Genomic DNA, 12,756 nt, shown 5'->3' on the forward strand with positions numbered 1-12,756 from the left:
TGGAGATCAAAGTCAAACACTTTTGAATGGAGTAGACTGTGCATGTGGATATGGGCAGAAGGCTTGTGGATATAGTTCTGGTTCAGAAGCAGTTACCTGGTCAAAAGGACTTTACACACAATGCAGATGAATATAAAGAAAAAGCATTCTGCACGAAACTAAACTCATAGGATTACAGTCCTGGCATTCTTTCTTCATGTAAAATAAAGTTGGGATGAAATAAATTTGAACTTTGCAAGATTTAAAAATTATTGTTAAAAAACAATAGAACGCACAGTTCCTTGGGGAGTTGCAGCTGCTTTTAATGACGATCTCTTGGAAAATGTTGCAAACCGGAGGAGTAGGGTGCCCAGGCAGAAGAGATTTGCCAAAAGCGGGGGATCTGGGGCCCAGATATTACATTGTTGCACTCAGGACCAGCAGCTACATAATCCGAGGCCTGATGCAAAATGAAAATGCAGAGCCCTTTGTTCAAAACTCACTAAGAATGTCAGGACAGATACAGCAGATCTTTAAACCTCGTTGGGGGAGGAGGTCTGGCGTGGCTGCACAGGTCCCGCACCCAGGCTGGTCCTGGTTAACCTCCATTTATTGAGAGCCTTCTCCACAAGGCTTCCTTCTCAGTGGTTCTTCACCTAATAAAGTGTCCCTGGACACACATTTGAAATCTACAGTATTATTGAGCCCAGAAAGGGCTGTGTAAACATGATTCTGTAATTTCTAAATATACCAAGAATACCTATCCATACCACAGTGAGAAATATCAGAAGTTTTTTGGGCAGAGCTTTTTCTTAAGAGAACCCCAATGATTCTAAAAGGTTATTCTCTCATTCCTACCCACTTGATTATCTGTTTTTTTAAAAGCCAAGACCCCAATCTTGAAATCCTGAGGTTTTTTGCAATCTACCTCCACAGTGCTTAGGAATAAGGGAGAAATGGCAAATGCACCTACATTCTGCCACCATGGCTTTTCCCACAAGTCCCTCCCTGATTTCCGTTACTGGAGCTTATTGTGCACCCCTTTTATTTCGGGACCACCCACCAGGCAAATCTGAGTAGTCTCTTCTAGGCTTTCCCCTTCTTCCCCATTTCACTCCCTCAGCAATAGAGGAATGAGAGTAGATCTTCATGAGTTAGAGAACTTATCTTCTTCACTCCTCCTGCCCCAAACTCCACTCCTCTCCTCTCCTTATCTTGGAGGCTCAGCTGTATCCTTGACTTGTATTACTTTATTCTCCCTGGGACCAGAGTGAGAGAATTGAACAACTTACATTTTCTCTTGAAATTAATATAAAAATGTAGTGGGTACGTGACCCACGTCTAATGTACATGCAGTTTTGTATTCCTGAGCCAAGTGGGTTTCGTGTGCCCCCTGATCTTTTAACTTTTCTTGCAGCTAGAAAATCTTTTTCACCATAATTAAGTCACAATTAATTTGAGAACAGCATGTATTAGTAACCCTGAAAAATTACAAGAATAGTTCTATAGGGGTGTTTCCAAATTTGATTAGAAATCTTTGCTCCCTGTCATATTTCTTCCAAGTCCTAAAAACACGTGTGCTGTGTGAATTAACTTTAGTATAATTTCCCTAATTAATGTATTTAAAAATTATTAGTAAACACCTATGGCAAACTAGGACACTTAACTGAATTTCAAGGCAACTTATGACACTGAGCAAAGCAAACATATTGTGATCCTTGTTATCAAAAGCAGTTAAGTAAAAAAAAGTTTAAAAAAGGCATTTTTGGGGCAACTTAAATATTAATGTCTATAAAATGGAATAATCCTATCTTTCCTGTTAATAATCCTATCTATCCTGCTAATTTTTGAAGGAAAGTGCCAAAGTTTTTTGGATTGTTTTCTTTTAATGGGGAATTTAATAAGAAGCTATTACTACTACTATACTATTACTGTTATAATTATATTTAAGTACTAGTGGCCTGGTGCACAAAATTCATGCACATTAAAAGGGAATTAATTAGAGAAAATCTTTTAATATTGCTATTTGCCCTTTCTCTATATAAATAGAAGTGTCAGAGATAAAAAAAAAAATTAGTAAAATATGTATGAAAATCTCCCTCCTGTCAGAGTCTGGGGTGTGCCATGGGACCTAGAGTCAAGTCCCCACCCACTACCTGCATGTGCTTCAAAAACATAGGAGACCCAGACCTGGCCGGCCCCACCCTCGTCAATCCCCTCTGGGCTGGGGGCGCAGTCTGATTTCCCCCGGCCTGGTGCTGGGATGGGGGCATGACCTGAGGTCTCCTGGCCTGGCGTTGGGGCAGGGGGCGCAGCCGGAGGTTCCCAGTTAAGCCCCGCGAGGCAGGGGGCACAGCCTGAGGTCCTTCGCCCCGGCCAGGCGCCATGCAGCCTCAGGTCCCTGCTGTTCGGTCGTGACATTACACTGACCCGGCTAATTTGCATATTCCTCTATTATATAGATAGATTATTTTAGTTTTTAGAATTTGTGACCTCTTAAGGACCAATTGTTTTTAATGAACTAGAATTTATTAGTAGTAATAAATTTTTCCATTGAGTTAGGTTTTCATAGAATCTAAGTTATTGTTTAACTGCTCTTCTACTCAGAAGTTGGTAAGACATTGGGGTATACATTAGATATGCTGAACGTATTGGTTTATCCAAATTATCTGTTCTTTAGGTGTGAACACAATTATCAATCTGTTATTAGTAAATAATAATAGTGGTCTACTTCACAGGATTCGTGAATTTTACTTAACATATTTAAACCCAAACTTGTTTTTATAGCTTTATTATACTATAATAAATATAAGAAACTTGATATAAGTGTACATTTTGATAAATTTAAATGTATTTAGCCACCCTTGAAAGCTTCACTGCTATCAGAGAGTGAACATGCCTATCACCCCCAAAAAGTTCCTTGTGTCTATTTTTAATTCTTCCCTCCCACATCTTCTCAAGGTTCATTTTCCACCATCCCAAGGCAACCACTGATCTGCTTTCTGTCACTGTAGATTCATTAGCATTTTCTAAGTTCTTTCTGTCTGGCTGCTTTGACTCACCATAATTATCTTGAGATTCATTCATGTTGTTGCATGTTGTTTTCAATAGTTTAGTTCATCCTTATTGCTGACTACTAGTCTATAATATAGATATACCATATTCAATTTATTCATTCATTATCAAATATTGCATGATTCTTTCTTAATTCTTCTCTAAACTCAATCTTTACTTAAATCATGTCTCCAGGGGAGCCTCATGGTATCACAGGAGCTGTTGTCAGCATACATAAATCCAAATTCTAGCCATGATTCTTGTGAGCTATTTGTTTATCTAAAAAAAATGAGTACACTAGTTTCCCCTTAACTGTGGGGGATATGTTCCAACACCCACTGCGAATGCCTCAAACCGCAGGCAGTACCGAACTCTACATATTCTATGTTTGTTTTTTTTCTATACATACATACATACCTACCTGTGATAAATTAGTTTATAAATTAGGCACACTAAGAGATTAACAACAGTAACTAATCATAAAATAGAGCAATTATAATAATACAAAAGGCCTGGTGCACAAAGTTCGTGCACAGGGGGTAGGGGTGTCCCTCAGCCTGGCCTGTACCCTCTTGCAGTCTGGGACTGCTGACTGCTAACTGCTTGCCTGCCTGTCTGCCTGATTGTCCCTAACCCCTCTGCCTGCCTACCTGATTGCCCCTAACCACTCACCTGCCTGCCTGATCACCCTTAACCACTCGCCTGTCTGCCTCATCACCCCTAACCACTCTGCCTGCCTGCCTGATCACTCCTAACTGCTCGCCTGTCTGCCTGATTTGCCCCTAACTGCCTCTGCCTCAGCCCATGCTGCCAAGGCTTTGTCCGGAAGGACGTCCTGGGAGGTCATTTGGCTGTCTGGTCTAATTAGCATATTATGCTCTTATTATTGTAGATACTATAATAAAATTTACATGAATGTGTTCTCTCTTTCTCTCAAAATATCTTATTTTACTACATGTATAGCATGGATACACTGGAAAAAAGGGATGATTTATATCCCAGGTAGAATGGAGGAGCTACTCAGAATAGTGTGAAATTGAGAATTTATGAATTGTTTGTTTTTTGTTTGACATTTTCTGACCTCAGATAACTAAAATCCTGGAAATGTGAAACTGCAGATAAGGAGGGAATATCCTGTATAAAAAAAGCCTAATATGCTAAGTGTCCGGTTGTCCAGTCAGCTTTTCAACCAATCAAAGTGTAATATGCTAATGATATGCTAAGGCCACTCAACTGCTCACTATGATATGCACTGACCACCAGGGGACAGATGCTCCAACAAGTAGGTTAGCTTGCTGTTGGGATCTGGCTGATCGGGACTGAGCAAGATGGGCTGGACACACCCTGGAGCCCTCCTGCAGTCCCTCCCAGGCCCCAATCTGCATCAGTGGGGTCCCTCAGCCTGGCTTGTGCCCTCTTGCAATCCAGGACCCCTCAGGGGATGATATTGGAGAGCCAGTTTCTGCCTGATCCCACAGGCCAGGCCCAGGGACCCCACTGGTGCATGAATTCGTGCCCAGGGCCTCTAGTATATCTTTAATAATAAAAGCATAATATGCTAATTAGACCGGACCGCTGAACAACCTTCCGGATGTCATTCCAGACGTCCTTCCAGACAAAGCCACAGCAGTGGGGGCAGAGGCAGAGGCAGTTAGGGGCGATCAGGCAGGCAGGAGAGCAATTAGAGGCAATCAGGCAGGCAGGCCAGCAGTTAGGGGGCGATCAGGCAGACAGGCAAGTGGTTAGGGGCGATCAGGCAGGTAGAGGTGGTTAGGGGCATCAGACAGGTGGGTGTAGGTGGGGCTGAGGAATCCACCCTGCCCCTGTGCACGAATTTCGTTCACAGGGCTTCTAGTAGTAATATATGCCTCATAGGATTGTTGTAAGGGTTAAATATGTAAAGCCCATGGGAAAAATATTGACACAGAGTAAGTACTACTTGGGTGGTAGTTATTATTATGATTACTGTTGTTATTATTACTACTATTAATTATGTGTGACATGTTTGGTAGAACTTCTAGCCTATAATAAATCCTCAATAAATGTTAACAATATTAATTTTACTGACATTACTACATTACCTAACAACTATTCATTTCCTTTTTTCTCTCTCCTCTTATCTTTTCAATCTCTTTGTTCTACTGTTACTAGTGGTCTCAGTGTTACCTGACTGGAGGAAGGTAATGGTTCTCAAGTGTGATGCAGGGACCAAACATTAGCACCAATCTGGGTGCTTGTTAGAAATGTGAATTCTCAAGGCCTACCCTAGAAAGGCTAAAGCTCCAGAGGATGGGACTGTCATCTGAAATGTAATGGGCCATTCTAGAGATTCTGCTAAATCTAAAGAACTTGAGCAGTGGAGCCATCACCAGGCTTGAGCAGGAGTTAATGCAGGCTCAGTTCACATCACCTTTCCTGTTAACCAAAGCACACTGTTGACTAATTGAGCTTAATATCAACTAAAACCCTTAAGTCTTTTTCACATATGTTGCTGCTAATCTCCATATTCCCCATCTAGTACTTGTACAAGATTCTTTTTGGACTGAAGTTTAAGTCTTTACATTTATCCCTATTAAATTTAATCTTGTTAGCTTTGGCCCATTGCTCCAGTCATGTTTGGGGAAACTTTAGTTCAGCTGGAATGAACCATGACAAAAAAAGCAGGGCCTGGAAACGAAAGAGGGATGCTGCAAGGACAATGTTCCTTTATGTGTTGGCTGAATACTAGTCCATGAGATTTGGACTGTGGCAGGCTTCTAATTAAACATTTGAGACCCAGAGAGAAGGGGTAATTTGATTTCAGTTTAATTCAACTAACATTTATTGGGCACCTACCAAGTTCCTGGCTGTGAACAGGTATAGGAGAGGTACTAAGTAGCCCTCTCTCTTGGTCTTTTTTTTAAATCCTCGCCCAAGGATATGCCATTGATTTTGGAGAGAGCGGGAAAAAGAGAGAAACATCGATGTGAGAGAGAAACATAGATCGGTAAATAGCCCTCTCTTTAATGTCAGATGTCAGTAGGTAACCTTTACGTGTTACTGTTGTTGTTTTTTTGTTTTGGTTTGTTTTGCTTTGATATGTGAAGTCCAATAGAGTAGCACTTGCAAATCTCTCAAGGAAAAGAACTAATTATTATTTTTTTTAATTTTTTATTTTTAGTGCAAATCCTTTGGTCTCTCCTTTGTTTACACTTTCAAGCCAATTCAGTGATATAGGAATGATTACCTCATTTATAGTTGAGGAAAGTTAGAAGCAGAGGTTAATGCATTTCCTCAAGGTCACACAGGTAGTTAGCTGTAGAACTAGAGAAAATCCCAGATCTGTATGGGTTTAAAGAACATGTTGTATATAATCTTTCTCCTTGAGATCGAGAAAATTAAGCTCTTTAAATATCATAACTATCAGAGGCTTAACCATAAACCAATGATGCTCTTAGACTGACTCATGATGAGTAAGTTTACAATCCCCAAAACATTAAAATATCAACGATGACCCAATTCTACATTCACTAAGAAGTGCATCTAACTGTGCTCACAGTCCTAAATTATAAAATAGCTTACATTTGGGTTTATTTTTATTTGCCTCTTTTAAGTGTTAGCCATATTTTTAATCATTATCTATGACAATATTAATATTGTAATTGTTACCACTTGCAACCAAATCTTTGGAAAGGACATGATTTCCTCCTCTAGATGACAAAACTAACTAATTCTATTCCAGCAGGTAATACCTACTATATTTTACTACGATATAAAATGTGAATTTTGATAAAGTAGATTGTAGTATAATGGAAAATGCATTGGACTTGGAGTTTGAAGACTAAAATTTGGTTCCACTTGCTAGTTGTATCACCCCTGGGAAAAAATTTTAACTTTTATAAACCTTAAGTGGGGTTTATAAAAGTTAAATTGTCCCTCTAAAATGGGGACAATCATATTTGTGTAATCATAAGATTAACTGAGATAATATCTATGAAGGAAGGTACTCTGTAGTCTTAAATATTTTACAAATAGGTATAAGATATTATCACTGTGTTTTTTCATAACTTATAAGTTGCCATCAAGAAGAGAAAATGTGAAATATTTTGGACATTTCTGCCACCTACACACCCAATTAATTGATAGAGCAGAATTCAAATGTTTCCATTTTTTTTTCATAGTTTCTTTTTAACACTAGAGCTTTCAGTTGAATTATATAAGAACAGTATGGTAGAACTGTTAAAATACTAGATTTGGTTTATTAATGTGCATTTCAAAGGTAAATTCTCTTTAACCAGCACTAACATTGTCAATACTATTAACATCATCTTTTTAAAAGGACACTCACTAGGTGCCTGTCTTCCTCAAGTTTAAAACGGGAATAACAATTGTACTTTCCTGATGGCGATGTGAGAATGAAATGCTGTATGATGGGTAGTCCTTAGTAAATATCAGTACTTACTGCACAGACCATATTAGCTAATTTAAAAGATAAACTGAGGCATATTAATAATTTTAAGAGCTTATTTGAGCAAAAAGTGATTCAAATCAAGCCACACCAAACCAGAATTATGTAGGAGCTCTCCATGGACAGGAACTCAGGGAGATATTTTTATAGAATAAGGTAGAAGCAAAGTATAAGGAAATGATTGATAGGCTATAGCTTGAAGCTTTGTTGGGTGTTTGTGATTGGCTTTTCTTAGGTTTCAATTTCGTAACCCTGAGGCACGTACAGGCCTAGGTTTTTATATACTTATGTAGGGCACCATAGCATTAGAGCCATCTCTATATAATGGCCTCCTTGTGTAATTAATTTAACAGGCATTATTCAAGCTAAGTACTCTATACTCCCAAAATCAAACTCCTGAACATTTCACCCCTCCTTTCTGGCTTTCACACCCTGCAAACAATGAGCTTTCTCTGATCATAATGAATAATATGTGTAGCCTGGAAAATCAATGTCAGTCACCTACACTGCTGCATTAGCTTCCTGGAATCACAGAATCTTTGAGCAGGACCTCAGACTTTAGAGATCATTGGAGACATTTTGACCAATGACCTTATTTTGCAAAAGAGAAAACTGAGGCCCAAAGAGGTTAAATGTCCTACCCAAGCTATAAGACCAGTTAGTGACTGAAATCTGGACTCCACGCTCAAAGTATGTCATTCACCTTCCTCCACACTCTCTCTCCAGACTCCCTGTTCTCCTTAATCTCCTCTTACACTTGGCCTGCCAATAGGACCATGCTGATCTGGCCTGCTGCCAATTTCCACTATCCGGCTTCAGCTAAGTCTTCATGGTTAATCTTGTTATTCATTTTCTCTTTATTTCTTAGCATGTAAGTTTCACAATTTACTTTCTAAGGGAAAAAGTTAAAATGCTGCCTTTATTTATTTTTTCCAAATAAAGCCTTACTTGTGCCAATAAATGAAACGAATAAAAGCTTGGACTTGGGGAAAGGATGGGGTTGTAGGCCTACAGGCTCATAGGCGCAGCTCGAGTCCTTCTTTCCCATCCCTTCTAAAGTGGTCCCTGAGGGAGTTCCACTGAACTCTCAAAGCATGGCTTAGCAACACAATTTAAAAGTAACTACCTAACACATACACTTAACAATGGTTATTCCTGGGGACTCTCAAATATCAGGAGAGACTCAGGCCACTTCCATTTAAAAAAAAGAAAGAAATGCTAAACAGGATTGCACAAATTATGATATATTTTAAAGGCTTATAGTTAACAGATTAACACTTTTAACTCAGATACAAAATTGATGACAGCACATGTGGCCTCATTTTGACATAGTATTAGAAGCTTAATTATGAGGCATACATTATCCCCACCCTCAGCTTTCCATTGGTTCTGACTTTTCTCAACCTGGCATGTTCCTCAATCTTTCAGTTCCACCTCTGCTTTCTCACTCAACCATCATTTAATCAATGTCCTCCATGTGTTAAGTTTCATGCTAGGTACTGGGGCCACAAAGATGAAAAAGACAGAATGGCCTCACTTTCTAAATGCCATATTATCTCAGACAAATCCAAAACCCAATTTAACCCTCTTCCTTTCTCTACTCCCCCCGCCAAGGAAATTTAGCTTCTTCTTTTCATTTTCCCATTTCTATAATTTCTTTCTGTTACTTGGGCTTATAACTGCAGAATCACATCTTTAATTCCCAACCTTCTCACATACCTAATCTATCAGAAAAGTTCAATTGTTTCTCCTTTACACTGTCTTTTGTATTTTTTTTTGTTTCATTGTTCTCTTCTTTATAATTTCCTTGAAATCTAGTATTGAACTTATCAATCTCCCGCTGACTTATATTTTTCAAGGCCATTGGCTTAGTAGCTGAAAAACTGGTCCCTCCACAATCTGGTCCACATCTATCTTATTTTTTAATACTCTATTTCCTACTTCAATACTCTATTTCACTGCTAAATATTATAGCTACTAAAGGCCCTTGTTGTGTGTTCTGTGGAAAACACCCCCTTTTTATCTTGCCAAATTGAAAAGTAAGTTTAGCTAAATTATTAGATTCTTTATAGAGAGGAGACAAAAATGAGAAGTGACATGTTTGTTTTTTCTTAGGGATTAGAGGAAGCTAATTGAGGAATACAAGATGGATGCCTCAGTTTTGAGGATCAAATGCTTTTCATGGATTGGCTAGGAGGAATCACTTGAGAATCCTCCTAAAAGCACAGATACCCAGGCCCTACTACCTACATGAGTAAGTCTCCAGCTTACCTAAACCTGGGGCTATAAGAAACATAGAACTGATGCCTGGCTCCCACCACCAGTAAATTTGGTTGACTTGGTCTGGACTGTAGCTTGGCCACCAGAATTTTTTAAAGCTCCAGGTGATTATAATGTGCAGCCAAGATTGAGAACACTGACCTAGATGTACTGTTTGACTGTATCTGGGATGGGGACAATGAATAAAGCCCCCACATGTGATTCTGGGAGTCACTGGTATAGACAGAAGCTTCTGTTTCCCTGGCTATTTCTGGAAAAGGATTCAATAAATGCAAAAGGTAGCCTCAGGATGGAGCACTAGGTCACCAGCAGGTTGTTCTTACAGAGAGGGTAATAGACTAACTTCTGAGTTGAGGCTCGTGCTCATCCTCACACCCTTCCTTCACCATGGGAGTATCCCGCATTCTTTCTGAATTCTCTCTCCCCAGAAACCAAATTGACTTAATTTCCTCACTTCTTTTGCTCCAGCTCAATTGACCCATTTTGTGTCCTCTATGATTTTTCGCTTTCATAACCTCTTCCTTATACTGTTCCTTAGCTACTTACATCAAAACCTTACTCATTCTTGCCACTTCAGTGAAAACTTCTCTTAGTCTCATCTAGCACTGATCTCCTGAAAAATCTGAATGCTGACTCAGTGTATAACATTATTATTGTGTGTGTCATTTTAACTTGATGTGAGTATTTATGCATTTATGATTACCTGCTGAGTAATACTTCTGTTCAAAACATAATAAGCATATACCACTATTAACATATAAACTCATATTTTTTTAAAAATTGAGGGCAATGGCATTTCAATATCCATACATTGTCCATATATTGTACTAAAAGTCAGTTATATTACTAACCTGTGCAAGCAACTAAATCTTAGCTATTATTTTAGCTGGCTAGGGCCATAAAATGTACCACAGACTGGTGGCTTAAACAACATGAAATAATTTTCTCACAGTTCTGGAGGCTAGAATTCAGAGATCAAGGTGTGTGCAGGTTGCTTTCCTATGAGGCCTCTTTGGCTTCTACCTGTGTCTTCCCTCTGTGTATGTCAGTATCCAAATTTCCTCTTCTTATAAGGATACCAGTCATATTGGATCAGGGCTAACTCTAATGATCTCATTTTAATTTAATTTCTTTGTTGAAGACCTTGTTCCCAAAGACAGACACATTTTTGAGGTACGTGGGGATTAGGACTTTGGGGGAGTTTGACTCAGAATTTGGGGGGAGGACACAATTCAGCCTATGACAGCGATCTTGCTACATTATTGACATGCCTTGTATATCAGGACTGTATATAAATTTTAACATACTGAAAACAAAAAAAGCAAAGAGATACCTAGTTAGGATTAGACATGTGTTTTATGGTCATGCTAATCCTTTTGCTCTGAGTGACAATTTTATGCATAAGACTCAGTAAGGGAGAAAGGATAAGTATTTCTGAACTTAATTAATTTTATTGATATTACTTATAAAGTTTTTGAATCACTTTTGCCCACATCTGAGTTTACTTTTCAAGCAACAGAAATACCTGAAGTTAAAGTGGAAGAATATAAAAGGCTTTAGGATATAGTTGAAAGAGGCTGGGATTTGGAAGGTAACCTTGGGCAAACCACTACTTTTCTGAGCCTTTGTCTGATCAACAGATGCTTTCTCAGTGAAGGTGGGGTGATAAAATGAATGTTAAAGTCCTTTGCAAATTATAAAACACCACTCAATATTATTCATTTATTGTTGTGATGGGCCAGGAAAAAATTTAGAGAGAAGCCTTCTAGAACTGTATCATTCTCCCCAAATAAGCAGTTAACAAAGACTCAAGAGAAACTGAGTAATATGCTTCAAATTAAATCTAGCTATCCTCTGTTGCTGGAATGTACTAAACTCTCCCCATGACAGGTGTGTATGTTTGCTCTAAAAGGACCTTTATCCTTAACAATTCCTATGATTACTAGGAATGAATTTGTTGTTGATGAAGTGCTTTATGTATATGCTTACAGTATGCATAGCATTTAGGGGCTGACCTCAAGTCATTCACAGTTTTAGGGTAAAAAGTCAGAATCCACCTCCCATGTGTGACAAAATGGATGAACCCAGACATTGTGATGAGTGGAATAAGGCAGCCACAGAGGACAGATACTTTGGGATTCCACTTATATGAGGTATCTCAGAGTCAAACTTCTAGAAACAGAGAGTGAAAGTGTTGGATGGGGAGGAGGAAATGGAGAGTTGCTATTCAATGGGTATAAAGTTTCAGTTTGAAAGATGAGTATGTTCTAGAGCTCTGCTGTACAACATTGTGATTATCTATGTATATAAAAGCCTAAGCAACCGTTTTGACCTAACGACCGGTCAACCAGTTGCTATGATGTGCACTGACCACCAGGGGGGCAGACACTCAATGCAGGAACTTCCCCCTGGTGGTCAATGCACTCCCACAGGCAGGCAACCTCCCGCAGCTGGCCAGCAGCATCTGAATGCAGCATCAGTTCCTTCTATACCCGGCCTGGTGACCATCGCCTCCTCTCCCATCCCTGCTGGGGCCTTCCAGCCCTGGGCTGGGACAGGGAACTGGGGGTGGGTGGTGTCGGATGCAGCCCCTTTCCCAGGGGGGTGGAGGGCCGGCTCCCTCCTTGGGGCTGGTGGGCAACCTCCCGCGCCCTGTCCCTCCCCCACAGCCGGCAGGCCCTGATTGGCCCAGCCCTGATCGCCCTCCAAGCTTAGGGGCCCCACGTGTTCATGAATTTGTGCACTAGCCTTAGTACTTAATAATACTTCGTTGTGCACAAAAATTCATTAAGAGGGTAGGTTTTATGTTATCTTTTCTTATCACAAAATTAAAAAATCAGAACTCAAAACTAGAGTGTGTCAACCAGGCAAATTAACTATGGGCCCCGGCCGTTGGCAGCCATCTGAGATGATGGAGTAGGAGATCAAAGATCAGATTGGGAAACCTATTAATGCCTCCAGGATACCTCCGCCCTCTCTCTTTTCTTCCCCACAAT

Source organism: Eptesicus fuscus, chromosome 3 (assembly GCF_027574615.1).
Source record: "Eptesicus fuscus isolate TK198812 chromosome 3, DD_ASM_mEF_20220401, whole genome shotgun sequence".
Taxonomy (NCBI): Eukaryota; Metazoa; Chordata; class Mammalia; order Chiroptera; family Vespertilionidae; genus Eptesicus; species Eptesicus fuscus.